The sequence below is a fragment of the Mesoplodon densirostris genome, chromosome 2, assembly GCF_025265405.1.
Source record: "Mesoplodon densirostris isolate mMesDen1 chromosome 2, mMesDen1 primary haplotype, whole genome shotgun sequence".
Lineage (NCBI taxonomy): Eukaryota > Metazoa > Chordata > Mammalia > Artiodactyla > Ziphiidae > Mesoplodon > Mesoplodon densirostris.
The window spans coordinates 10,880,965-10,894,787 of NC_082662.1; positions in this window are offsets into that span (position 1 = coordinate 10,880,965).

The window sequence follows — 13,823 nt, forward strand, 5'->3', positions numbered from 1 at the left end:
AAGAATGTTACAAGAGACAAGGAAGGACACTACATAATGATCAAGGGACCAATCTAAGAAGATATAACAATTATAAATATATATGCACCCAACATAGGAGCACCTCAATACATAAGGCAAATACTAACAGCTATAAAAGAGGAAATCGACAGTAACACAATAATAGTGGGGGACTTTAACACCTCACTTACACCAATGGACAGGTCATCCAGACAGAAAATTAGGAAACAAAAGCTTTAAATGAAACAATCGACCAGATAGATTTAATTGATATTTATAGGACATTCCATCCAAAAACAGCAGATTATACTTTCTTCTCAAGTGTGCACGGAACAATCTCCAGGATAGATCACATCTTGGGTCACAAATCAAGCCTTGGTGAATTTAAGAAAATTGAAATCATATCAAGCATCTTTTCCAACCACAACGCTATGAGATTAGAAATAAATTACAGAAAAAAACATAAAAAACACAAACACATGGAAGCTAAACAATACACTACTAAATAACCAAGAGATCACTGAAGAAATCAAAGAGGTAATCAAAAAATACCTAGAGACAAATGACAGTGAAACCACAATGATCCAAAACCTATGGGATGCAGCAAAAGCAGTTCTAAGAGGGAAGTTTACAGCAATACAATCCTACCACAAGAAACAAGAATATCTCAAGTAAACAATCTAACGTTAAACCTAAAGGAACTAGAGAAAGAAGAACAAGCAAAACCCAAAGTTAGCAGAAGGAAAGAAATCATAAAGGTTAGAGCAGAAATAAATGAAATAGAAGCAAAGAAAACAGTAGCAAAGATCAATAAAACTAAAAGCTGGTTCTTTGAGAAGATAAACAAAATTGATAAACCTTTAGCTAGACTCATCAAGAAAAAGAGGGAGAGGACTCAAACCAATAAAACTAGAAATGAAAAAGGAGCAGTTACAATGGACACTACAGAAATACAAAGCATCCTAAGAGACTACTACTAGCAACTCTATGCCAATGAAATGGACAACCTGGAAGAAATGGGTAAATTCTTAGAAAGCTATAAACTTCCAAGACTGAACCAGGAAGAAATAGAAAATATGAACAGACCAATCACAAGTAATGAAATTGAAACTGTGATTAAAAATCTTCCAACAAACAAATGTCTAGGACCAGATGGCTTCACAGGTGAATTATCAAACATTTAGAGAAGAGCTAACACCCATCCTTCTCAAACTCTTCCAAAAAATTGCAGGGGAAGGAACACTCCCAAACTCATTCTATGAGGCCACCATCACCCTGATACCAAAACCAGACAAAGATACTACAAAAAAAGAAAATTACAGACCAATATCACTGATCAATATAGATTCAAAAATCCTCAACAAAATACTAGCAAACAGAATCCAACAACATGGGCCTCCCTGGTGGCGCAAGTGGTTAAGAGTCCGCCTGCCGATGCAGGGGATACGGGTTCGTGCCCCGGTCTGGGAGGATCCCATATGCCGCGGAGCGGCTGGGCCCGTGAGCCATGGCCGCTGGGCCTGCGCATCCGGAGCCTGTGCTCCGCAACGGGAGAGGCCACAACAGTGAGAGGCCCACATACCGCAAAAAGAAAAAAAAAAAAAAAAAAAAAGAATCCAACAACACACTAAAAGGATCATAAACCATGATCAATTGGAATTTATCCCAGGGAGGCAAGGATTCGTCAATATATGCAAATCAATCAATGTGATACACTATATTAACAAATTGAAGAATAAAAACCATATGATCATCTCAACAGACGCAGAAAAAGCTTTTGACAAAATTCAACATGCATTTATGATAAAAACTCTCTAGAAAGTGAGCATAGAGGGAATGTACCTCAACATAATAAAGGCCATATACGACAAATCCACAGCAATAATCATTCTCAATGGTGAAAAACTGAAAGCATTTCCTCTAAGATCAGGAACAAGACAAGGATATGCACTCTTGCCACTATTATTCAACATAGTTTTGGAAGTCCCAGCCACGGCAATCAGAGAAGAAAAAGAAAAGGAATACAAATTGGAAAAGAAGAAGTAAAACTGTCACTGTTTGCAGATGACAAGATACTATACATAGAGTATCCTAAAGATGCCACCAGAAAACTACTAGAGCTCATCAATGAATTTGGTAAAGTAGCAGGATACAAAATTAATGCACAGAAATCTCTTGCATTCCTATACACTAACAATGAAAGATCAGAAAGAGAAATTAAGGAAACAATCCCATTCACCATTGCAAAAAAAGAATAAAATACTATGAATAAACCCACCTAAGGAGGTAAAAGACCTGTACTCAGAAAACTATAAGACACTGATGAGAGAAATCAAAGATGACACAAACAGATGGAGAGTAATACCATGTTCTTGGATTGGAAGAATCAATATCGTGAAAATGAATATACTACCCAAAGCAATCTACAGATTCAATGCAATCCCTATCAAATTACCAATGGCATTTTTTACAATAACTAGAACAAAAAATCTTAAAATTTGTATAGAGACACAAAAGACCCCGAATAGCCAAAGCAATCTCAAGGGAAGAAAACAGAGGTGGAAGAATCAGGCTCCCTGACTTCAGACTATTTTGCAAAGCTACAGTAATCAAGACAATATGGTACTGGCAGAAAAACAGACATATAGATCAATGGAACAGGATAGAAAGCCCAGAGATAAACCCACACACCTATGGTCAACTAATCTATGACAAAGGAGACAAGGTTATACAATGGAGAAAAGACAGTCTCTTCAATAAGTGGTGCTTGGAAAACTGGACAGCTACATGTAAAAGAATGAAATTAGAACACTCCCTCACACCAAACACAAAAATAAACTCAAAATGGATTAAAGACCTAAAGGTAACACCGGACACTATAAAACTCTTAGGTAAAAACATAGGAAGAGGGCTTCCCTGGTGGCGCAGTGGTTGAGAGTCCACCTGCCGATTCAGGGGACACGGGTTTGTGCCCCGGTCCGGGAGGATCCCACATGCCGCAGAGCAGCTGGGCCCGTGAGCCATGGCCACTGAGCCTGCGCGTCTGGAGCCTGTGCTCCGCAATGGGAGAGGCCACAACAGTGAGAGGCCCGCATACCACAAAAAAAAAAAAAACATAGGAAGAACACTTTTTGACATAAACCACGGCAAGATCTTTTTTGACCCACCTCCTAGAGTAATGGAAATAAAAACAAAAATAAACAAATGGGACCTAATGAAACTTAAAAGCTTTTGCAAAGCAAAGGAAACTACAAACAAGACGACAAGACAACCCTCAGAATGGGAGAAAATATTTGCATACGGATCAACAGACAAAGGATTAATCTCCAAAATATATAAACAGCTCATGCAGCTCAATACTAAAAAAACAAACAACCCTATCCAAAAATGGGCAGAAAACCTAAATAGACATTTCTCCAAAAAAGACATACAGATGCTGAAGAAGCACAAGAAAAGCTGCTCAACATCATTAATTATTAGAGAAATGCAAATCAAAGCTACAATGAGGTATCACCTCACACCTGTTAGAATGGGCATCATTAGAAAATCTACAAACAACAAATGCTGGAGAGGGTGTGGAGAAAAGGGAACCCTCTTGCACTGTTGGTTAGAATGTAAATTGATACAGCCACTATGGAGAACAGTATGAAGGTTCCTTAAATACTAAAGATAGAATTACCATATGACTCAACAATCCCACTACTGGGCATATACCCAGAGAAAACCATAATTCAAAAAGACAGATGCACTCCAATGTTCATTGCAGCACTATTTACAATAGCCAGATCATGGAAGCAACCTAAATGCCCATCGACAGACGAATGGTTAAAGAGGAAGTGGTACATATATACAATGGAATATTACTCAGCCATAAAAAGGAACGAAATTGGGTCATTTGTAGAGATGTGGATGGAACTAGAGACTGCCCTACAGAGTGAGGTAAGTCAGAACGAGGAAAACAAGTATCGTATATTAACACATATATGTGGAACCTAGAAAAATGGTACAGATGTACTGGTTTGCAAGGCAGAAATAGAGACACAGATGTAGAGAACAAACGTATGGACATCACGGGACGAAAGCGGGGGATCGGGTGGGTGGGATGAATTGGGAGATTGGGATTGATATATATACACTAATATGTATAAAATAGGTAACTAATAAGAACCTGCTGTATAAAATAAATAAAATATAATTCAAAATAAATGAACAAAAATATTGCATTTGAGTTTAGATTTTGATAACACAGGTCAGAGTGGCTTCAAATTTGAGAGGCAGTGAAAGTCAATAATGGAGATGGAGTGATACCCCAAGGTCTTGGGTTACTGACAAATCACATGAGCCCCAGAGCAGAAGCCACAAAAGCTTGGAGGGTCCTGGGAGTGCTTGTGCAGTTCTGGACAGGACAGTTTGTTCCAGATGAACACAGCTGTGAGCCTCTGAGGGCCAAGACTCCAGGCTTTCTGTAGGAGGCATATTGTGCTCTCTCTTCCCCCAAGAGGGACTGACAGAGCCCAGCACAGGCTCTCACTGTGCAGAGCTGGGACAGTGGCCACGACACAGAAAAAGGCATATGACATCCCCAGGCACCCCGGACACCAGTACCAAGACCTCCTTTTTAACTGTCCAACCCTCTGTGGGGTGCCTTTCCCTTTTAGCCTTAGGAACATTCCAGCTCCACCTCCCTGGGTGTCCTGGGAAGACCCTCATCCATCACATTAACCTGGCTCTGGTTCAGCAACCATCTGGAAGTGGCACATTCATTGTGCTCATCTGGGGTTTATCAGCCTTCCCAAATGAGATGTTAGAAACTCCTCACATTCAACAGACATGACTCCCTTGAATGATCCCTCCTCTCAGATCAAGAAATCGCAGAGGTGCAAAAGGAATTTTCAAGGCTAGGCAGACAGCCACTTCTAAGCTTTGAGAAGGCTTTGGAAGAACTGGAAGGTCCTCTCTGAGCTCCAAAAATTCTCAGTGACTTAATCCCACTGTACTCTGTGACAATGACTTTGGGTGACCTCGAGGCTTTTGACTGGTTCTAGGAAATGCGAACGCTGCTGAGACGTTGTTCACTCTCCCCTTGAACGCACAAACGCGCTGTTACCAAATTGTGAGGTTTTACAGAGGCACAAAGCAAGTGGATTTTTCTTTTGAAAAGGAAATATACTGCTGACTCTTATTTCCTTCTATTTTCTTTTTTATTTTATAGATCTTTTTTGGAGTATAATTGCTTCACCATACTGTGTTAGTTTCTGTTGCACAACAAAGCAAATCAGCTATATATATACACATGTCCCCATATCCCCTCCCTCTTGAGTCTCCCTCCCACCCTCCCTATCTATCCCCCACCTCTAGGTCATCGCAAAGCACCGAGCTGATCTCCCTGTGCTATGCAGCTGCTTCCCACCAGCCAACTATTTTACATTCAGTAGTATATGTCTGTGGATGCTACTCTCACTTTGCCCCAGCTTCGCCCTCCCACCCCATGTCCTCAAGTCCATTTTCTATGCCTGCCTCTTTATTCCTGCCCTGCAACTAGGTTCATCAGTACCTTTTTTTTTTTTAAGATTCCATATATATAAACATTGTGGTACATGTCTCTTTTTGAATTATGGTTTTCTCAAGGTATATGCCCAGTAGTGGGATTGCTGGGTCATATGGTAGTTCTATTTTTAGTTTTTTAAGGAACCTCCATACTGTTTTCCATAGTAGTTGTATCAATTTATATTCCCACCAACAATGCAGGAGGTTTCCCTTTTCACTACACCCTTTCCAGCATTTATTGTTTCTAGATTTTCTGGTTGTGGAGCATGGGCTCTAGGCGTGCAGGCTTCAGTAGTTGTGGCTAGCGGGCTGTAGAGGGCAGGCTCAGTAGTTACGACACATGGGCTTAGCTGCTCTGTGGCATGTGGGATCTTCCCTGACCAGTGCTCGAACTCATGTACCCTGCATTGGCAGGCAGATTCTTAACCACTGCACCACCAGGGAAGTCCCTCCTTCTATTTTCTGAGTCAGCTGTTATCACTGTTTTTGATTTCTCTACCTCTGAAGTCAGTCATTCTATTATCTTGGCAAAAGTTTCAGGACATCTCCTCCTTTCTTTGCTTCCTCTATTTCTTTATTCATTCAACAAATGCTTGTTAATGTCCTAGGATGTGCCAGACACTTTTCTAGACACTGAGGATACAGGAGTGAACAAAGAAGACAAATATTCTGACCCTGGTGGAACTGATATTCTAGTGTAGGAGTTAGTCAAGAAACAAGAGAAACAGGTCGAATTCTGACACAGTGTCAGGTGGGATAAGTGCACAGAGAACATGAAGAGTTATAAGGGAGGAAGGACGGTCTGGACATTTGTACAGAGATTTGAGGAGGTAAGGGAGCCTCCCATGGAGCACGCCAGGCAGCCAGAACAGCAAGTGCAAAGGCCCTGAGACGGGAGCATTCAGGTGTGTTTAAGCATCAGCTGGATGGCCAGTTTGGCTAGATCAGAGCAAGGCATGGGGGAACAAAGGGGGAGAGGTCAGCAAGGCTGGGGGGAGACAGATCATCCAGGGGCCATGGCAAAGGGTATGGATTGACCTTGACTGGAGTGGGGGTCAGTGGAGGGTTTTGAGCCAAGAAGGGACATGATCTGACTTACATGTTAAACCGCTCCCTCTTGCTGCTGTTTCGATAATCTGTCCCAGAATGGTGAGAATGGAAGCAGGAGACCAGTTAAGAAGCACCTGCAATATTGGGGTGGGGGAGGAGGGTGGGGAGAGAGTATGAGTGGGAAATATTTGGAAAGCAGAACTATACTATGGAGGTAAAACAGACAGGATTTGAGGGGTGCGGGAGACATGTAGAGTCATGTCCAAGTCTCCAGCTGGTTGGAGATACCATTTACTAGGATCCCCCCTGAAGAAGGCCTCCCCTGGGAATAGCTCAGCTCTCGAGCTGGCAGGTGGGAGGCTGCTGGGCCATGCACATCATAGGTCGTCTTGTACAGCAGTTAACTACTTGCCAGGCACCGTTTATGCTCTATGTAAATAGTAACTAATTTAATTCTCATCGCACACTTGTGAGATGGGTACTGCTATCCCCCCCATTTTACAGATGAGGAGGCTAAGGCTGGAGGAGGTTAAGCCATGGGTCACAGGTCACATAGCTGGTAAAGGGAGGCATTGGAATTCAAATCGGGCAGACCTCCTCCAGGGTGCATGCTCCTACCCAGGAACGATACTGTCTTTGTGCTGGCATAATGATGACGTCCATAATATTACATGCTCCTTACATGTGAACACACATATTTCATGTGCTGTTTGTTACAGGTATGATATTATCTAAATTTTTTTGAAAGTTAATAAACTTTATTGTTTAGAGCAGTTTTTAGGTTCATAGCAAAATTGAGCAGGAAGGACAGATTTCCCCTATGCGCTCTGTACCCACCCATACTGCCCCATCCACAAATTCCTCCACTATTGACATCATCCGCTACAGTGGGTGTATTTACTGCAGTTGATGAACCTACAGTGACACATTGTTATCACCCAAAGTCCGTTGTTAACGTTAGAGTTCACTCTTGGCATTGCACATTCTGAGGGTTTTGATGAACATATAATGATATATATCCACCATTGTAATATCATACAGAACAGTTTCAGTGCCCTAAAAATCCTTTATGCTCTGCCTGTTCATCTCTGCCCCCACCCCCAACCCCTGGAGACCACTGATCCTTTTACTGTCTCCATAGTTTTTCCTTTTTCATAATGTCATATACTTGGAGCCATACAGCCTTTTCATATGGGCTTCTTTCACTTAGAAATATGCATTTAAATGTCCTCCATGTCTTTTCATGATGTGATAGCTCATTTCTTTTTAGTGCTGAATAATATTCCATTGTCTGGATGTACTACAGTTTATCCATTCACCTACTGAAGGACATCTTGGTTGCTTCTAAATTTTGGCAATTATGAATAAAGGTGCTATAAATATCAATGTGCAGGTTTTCGCATAGACATAAGTTTTCAACTCATTTAAGTAAGTACCAAGGAGCATGATTACTGGATTACATGGTAAGAGTATGTTTAGTTTCATAAGAAGCTCCCAAACTGTCTTCCAAAGTAGCTGTACCATTATGCCTTCCCATGAGCAATGAAGGAGAGTTCCTGTTGCTCCACATCCTCGCCAGCATTGTTCTTCTCTTTCAATATTGAATTGTTGTTCTGGGTCTTTTAATCTTCATATAAACTTTAGAATTGGTTTGTTGATGTGCACAAAATGCTGGGACTTTGACTGGAATTGTGTTGAATCTATAGATTATTATCTAATTTTAATAATGCACCTTGGGAAGGAGGAAAGTAAGACTATTTTCAAGAAGTTGTTGGACTTGGGTGAGACCATCCAATGGACAAGTTCTGAAACTGTTTGTCTTAGTCCATTCAGGCTGCTGTAACAAAATTACCATAGACTACATGGCTTAAACCACAAATATGTATTTCTCACGGTTCTGGATGCTGGGAAGTCCAAGATCAAGGTGCCTGCAGATTTTAGTGTTTGGTGAGGACCTGCTTACTGGTTCATAGATGGCTGTGTTTTTGCTATGTCTTCACCTCACAGAAAGTGCAAGAAAGCTCTCTGGGGTCTCTTTTTCAAGGACAGTAATCCCATTCATGAAGGCTCTGCCCTCATGACCTAATCACCTAACACAGGCCCCACTGCCAGATACCATCACATTGGGGATTAGGAATTTGGGGGAAGCACAGATACTTTGTCTATAGCTGTGTTTAAGACAGTAGGGTGGGGAGCTGGGCTTTCTGGGCTCCAGTCCTGGCTCCATCACTTACTACTGTGTGACCTTGGACAGGGGATCTCAAATTCTGAGACTCAGTTTCTATAGCTGTAAATTAGTGTTACACTGTACCCACCCACCCCCTCAAATTCAAGTCCAAATTCCAATACTTCAGAGTATGACCTAATTTGGAAATAAGGTTCTTGCAAATGTAATTAAAGTTAAGATGAGATCATAATAGAGGAGGGTGGACCCCTAATCCAGTATGACTGGTGTCCTTATCAAATGGGGAAATTTGGACATACACACACAGAACACCATGTGAAGATGAAAGCTGAGACTGGGGTGATGTGTCTACAACCCAAGGAATGCTGAGAATTGCCAGCAAACCATTGCAAGTTAAGGGAGAGGCCTGGAACAGGTCTTTCCCTCATGACCCTTGGAAGGAACCAATCATGCAACACCTCAGTCTTGAACTTCTAACCTCTAGACTGTGATAGAATCTGTGTGTGTTGTTTAAGTCCCCCCAGCTTATGATACTTTGTTACAGCAGCCCTGGCAAACTAATACAAATGGAGGTACCAGAATGTGTACTTCGGGGGGAAGTTTTAAGGTTCAGTTAGATAATGTATTTCAAAGTCCTGGCACGCAGTAAAAAATCAGCAAATTTCAGATCTGATCATCACCATAGACTTATCATCATCGTTTTCATCTAAAGTTCCCATTTCCTAGCCTAATATTCTCTCCACTATGTTTCAGTGCCCAGGCCTTGGGTTAAGGTGAGCTGAGTCCTCAGGACAGAAGCCGGGCCATTCCCAAAAGTGATCAAATTTGTTATCCTAAGAGTCATTTTCTCAGCTATTGATTCACCACGTGACCTTTTGTCAACTTGCTTCACCTCCCTTTGTGCTCATTCCCCACCCGGGAGACCCTTCCAGAAGGATGCGAGGAGGCTGAATAGTCATTTGTAAGATCACTTTGATATTCTGGGACAGAAGGTGTGTGGGTCACCATGAGACCTAACTCATTCCTTCCTATCACTGTCCAAGGCCAATCCTTCTCCTCTTCAAAAGGTCGCTGTCTTGGCTTAAGCATGCCCTGTGATTTGAGTTGCGATTTAAAACAAAATGTTCTAGAAATCCTATCTCGTGCCGCACAGCCATCTCCCTCTTTGCTTGAGAAGTTCTGGAGTTTGATAGGAAAAGTCGCAAAGGCTCTGACTCAGCTCCTGCTGCTGAACTGCGGGGAGGTAGTTGGAGACTCACTTTACCCAGATGCCAGGGTCCCCAGTGGTGATGAGCAGATGACTGCTGTCCATGTGATGCTTTTAGGGCACATGTGGAGAAGCACTAAGATTTTACTAGTCATGCATTTAGCTGACATACAACAGAAAAAAATATGACCAGCATATGAAACCAATGGTGCAAACTTTTGGAATTAAATTTATATAAAAAAGAAAAGGGGGCTTCCCTGGTGGCGCAGTGGTTGAGAGTCCGCCTGCTGATGCAGGGGACACGGGTTCGTGCCCCGGTCCGGGAAGATCCCACATGCTGTGGAGCGGCTGGGCCCGTGAGCCATGGGCGCTGAGCCTACGCGTCCGGAGCCTGTGCTCCACAACGGGAGAGGCCACAGCAGTGGGAGGCCCGCGTACCACAAAAAAAAAAAAAAAAAAAAAAAAAAAAGAAAAGAAAAGGGAGTTACTTTCTGGAAATGTTAAGCAAATCATGCAAATGGTACACAGGGCAAAAACCACTGTTGTGGTTCTTAAATGACAAAAATTTGGAAAAACATATGAGGCACTAGACAATCCATGTGGGCACTTAGAACCCAGACGTACGGCTTTGATTTTGCAGCTTTCAAAAGTTATACTTTCTACACATTGCTAGTGATTGTAGCCCCTTTACTCTGCTTGCTTTGCTCACTAAATTCTGAACTAGAGCCTTGTTTGAACATTTTATTTTGTTCTCATTTTATGCTGTGGAATTCAGATGGGTTGCCTGCTTTGGACACTGTCCAATGTCATCTAATCCTGGAAGGACCCCCATGATAAAAACCACTTTAAATTTCTGTTCAAAAACCTTGTTAATCCTTGTCTCCAAATTTACTGTTTGAAACTGTTCTGTAGTGAGAAATACAGGCCTTTCTGAGAGCCACTCCTCAAGCTCTCTCTTGTAAGGCTGTTTGTAGGAGCTGTAAATCACTCAGTCGTGGCCATGTGAAGCTATAATGAAACCTCCAGCAACACCAGGCCTGCAGCTAGAGCTGAGATTAGCATTTGAGAGTTGGCTGTTTCATTCTTCTTTAAAATCAGAGGAGAAATTTACCACTGTCTGTACAACCTCCATGTAATACTGTGTAACCCAGGCAATTCCCACTGTGCGGTCCATGAGTTCTATTTCTGACTGTGCAGTGTGTGTGTGTGTGTGTGTGTATCAGTTTACAACTCCACGAGCTGATTCAAACACCACTGATGACCATTTCTGACTTTTGCAATTTTATTCTGAGATTTTTTTTAACATTTTTATTGGAGTATAATTGCTTTACAACGGTGTGTTAGTTTCTGCTTTATAACAAAGTGAATCAGCTTTGATTCACTTTGAATCAAAGTGAATTCAGCTATATGTATACATATATATCTCCATATCTCCTCCCTCTTGCGTCTCCCTTCCACCCTCCCAATCCCACCCCTCTAGGTGATCACAAAGCACCAAGTTATTCTGAGATTTTAGGGCAAGCCCAAATTAAGTGTCCCTAGGCATTTTAAAAGTTCTTTGAAGATACTTGGAGCCTAACTTTCCTGCCCAGGGTTTCTTACCGTCTTTCTTTACCCCTCTAGGCCTATTTTATGTTGAGCAGAGACAATAAACTGATGTAATACAAGGAATAGCTAATTACAAAAATCGGGTCTTTTAACAACTCCAAAGAGGATCTGGGTTTAAATGAGGAAAACAAGCCAGGTTGTGTGTTCCTCATTTCTAGATGGCAAGCTGAAATGTCACAGGGTGTGCCCTCAGCTGTCAGCTTCTAATCTAATTAGACAGGATAATTGGGGAGGCTGAGCTTGTGGACGGCTGACAAACATTCGTCTCGTTTCATTCATTCTAATATGATGCTGGCAACATGGAGCTTCTCGTGTAATCATGTCAGCCCTGGCTGGCCCCTGTCACAGAGAGAAGAAGGGCTTCTGAACTCAAAGGCAGAGCTCTGGCTCAATCTAGAGATGGTTTGTGGGTGCAGAGATCTTTGCTGAAGAGGACTGGGAAAGTGTGTGTGTTGGGGAAGGAGGCTGTCAATCAAACCTATAAGCTCAAACTAACAGAAAGGATGATTTTTGATTGGAGGAGGTAGAAAGCTAAACCAAATTGCTAAACTGCTGTTAAGGAATATCCCTTTTATGTCTTTTAAGGACTTGCAGTAAACAGAGCCTAAGCTGATAGAATATTGCCTAGGACACCTTTTTAGAGACCTGCTGGCAGCATGGCTAAGAGGGACCCCTCACCATCTTTTCATTTCTTCATCCACAAGGCTGATATTCAAGCAAGACACAGTGTTTCAGCCTTCTGGCAATTCTGAGGGGTAGACCATCAGTTCCTAGGCCATGCTGGCTACCAAATATTTTTAATAGCTACCCCCGCCATTGTATTAATTTTCTATTGCTGCTATTACAAGCTACCACAAATATAGCAGCTTAAAATGATTCCCATTTATGATCTTATTAACGGATCTCAATACCCATTAAGGTTTCTTCTGCAAATCAGAAATCTGGGTACAGTGTGGCTCAGCTGGGTCCTCTGCTTTGGGGAGGCCAAAACTAAAGTGTGGCAGGACCACGTTCCTTTCTGGAACTTCTGGACACAAATCTGCACCCAATCCCATTCAGCTCGTTGGTCAAATTCAGTTCCTTGCAATGGGACTAAAGTCTCCATTTCCTTGCTGGCTGTCAGTGTGTGTGTGTGGCGGGGGGTGTCTTTGCTCCTAGAGGCTATGAGCACCCTTCTCACGCTTTCCATGCATCCTTCTTCCAACAAGAGTGGGCCAAGTCCTTTTTCACACTCCACATCTCTCCAACTTCTTCTGCCTCAACCCTCTGCCTCCAGCTGAAGAATGTTCTCTGCTTGTAAGGATTCTTGTAATTAGATTGAGACACTCCAGATAATTCAAGATAGTCTCCCTATTTTAAGGTCCATAACCTCATTTACATCTGCAAAGTCCCTTTTGCCATGGAACAGAACGTCTTCATAAGATCCAGGGGTTATGGTGTGAACATCTTTGGGGAAGGATAAACTGAATGATTTCCACATGATTGTATGTGCATGAAAATATTTTATCTTCATATAACTTCTCCCCTAGATCTTATCTACATTAATAATTTTAATTTAGCAAATGCTTTCTTTTTTCAATTTAATTTTTAATTGAAGTCTAGTTGATTTACAATGTTGTGGCAATCTCTGCTGTACAGCAAAATGACTCAGTTTTACACACATAGAGACATTCTTTTTTTAATGTTCTTTTCCATTATGCTTTATCACAGGATAGTGAATATAGTTCCCTGTGCTATACAGTAAGACCCTGTTGTTTATCCAGCCTATATTTTCATAGATAGCTCTATGTTAAATTTTGGCCCAGGCAGTATCCCAGCTACCATTCATTACTCCACATTAGTGGGGTCCAAAATAATGAAGTTCCACAAAGTAAAAAAAGGGGTCTACTGTTACTGGGCTAAAGGTATCTGTCTGGCCTCCCTGTAAATGCCCAGTCTTGTAGGTTCAAAGATGCTGACACTTTGGGGCTCTGGGCATTGGTTTAATTAATCAAATATGAAAGGTTGATTATAGAAAAATGGTTATAAAAAGATGATTATACCACCCATACATCATGACAATCTCAGTAGGTATGGATATGGAATCACAGATTTGATGGTAAGGGGGTATCCAAGGCTGCTGGCTGCATGGTAAGATGTACAACAGAGATGAAAGTGGAAAAAGCACTGGCCTTGAGCAGGTACCTCTGGGTACACTCAAGGAACCACATTTGGCGTGGTCAGCAG